We start from the raw sequence: 768 nt of genomic DNA, 5'->3' as shown, positions 1-768 counted from the left end.
AATGCATGTTTGGGGACTGGTAGTGAGGATTCTCATATAAAGTTGGTCCTCCAAAACTTCCGTGGAAAATCTTTATGAGATTTAAGACAAAACGAGGTCCTATTTCTACAAGAGCAGTATCTTCTTCTATGATCTGAAAGTTCCTAAACCATATCCTATTATACAAAATAGTGAAAGTAAACACATGTTCCACAAATGGCTGGCATTTGGTATGATATCGTGGCATACTAAAGATATAAATTAAGAGTTCTTTTGACAAAGCATAATGCAGTAATTCATCAAAAGCAGGGTCAAAAGACAAAAGTGGCTGAGAACTTTTCACACAGTTTCCAGTCATCTTTAGTTCAGCTAGGGTATGAACATTTTGAACAAGAAATTCAGCTGATGCCCCATGAGGTGAATTTGAAAGCCACATACAGAGAACCTGTTTCTTCTTTGCCTCAAAATAGATGCAGTTTTGCAGTTTTTCATTTTACAGACCTCGTTAATCACAAATAATTTATCTTCACAATCCATCTTAGTATCTGCTTAGTATTTGTTAGAATGAGGCATCAACATTCTTAAGTCCTGCATTAAATGACTTGTTCTGAAATTTATTCCTCTGGAAGGAAAAATAAGAACCCATTCCTTACTTATCCACTTGTCCTTTCAATCGAAACCTGGGATACAGTCTCTCCCTCCTCCACTTCCTCTGCCATGATTCATGGCTTAGCTGGTGGCCTGGCATCTTTTCCTTGTCTTTGGGCTTCTTTGCCTGAATTGCCAAGC

At 37.8% G+C, this 768-nt stretch overlaps 1 pseudogene; it reads right to left on the bottom strand.

Annotated features, from left to right (window-relative positions):
• Window positions 1-4: 4 nt before the first annotated feature.
• Window positions 5-763, bottom strand: LOC103584773 (annotated as a pseudogene).
• Between the last annotated feature and the right edge of the window lie 5 nt (window positions 764-768).

This window comes from Galeopterus variegatus, unplaced genomic scaffold (genome assembly GCF_000696425.1).
Source record: "Galeopterus variegatus unplaced genomic scaffold, G_variegatus-3.0.2 Scaffold105572, whole genome shotgun sequence".
Taxonomy (NCBI): Eukaryota; Metazoa; Chordata; class Mammalia; order Dermoptera; family Cynocephalidae; genus Galeopterus; species Galeopterus variegatus.
The sequence above is the reverse complement of the archived record's forward strand: the minus strand, read 5'-3'. Positions and strand labels throughout refer to the sequence as shown.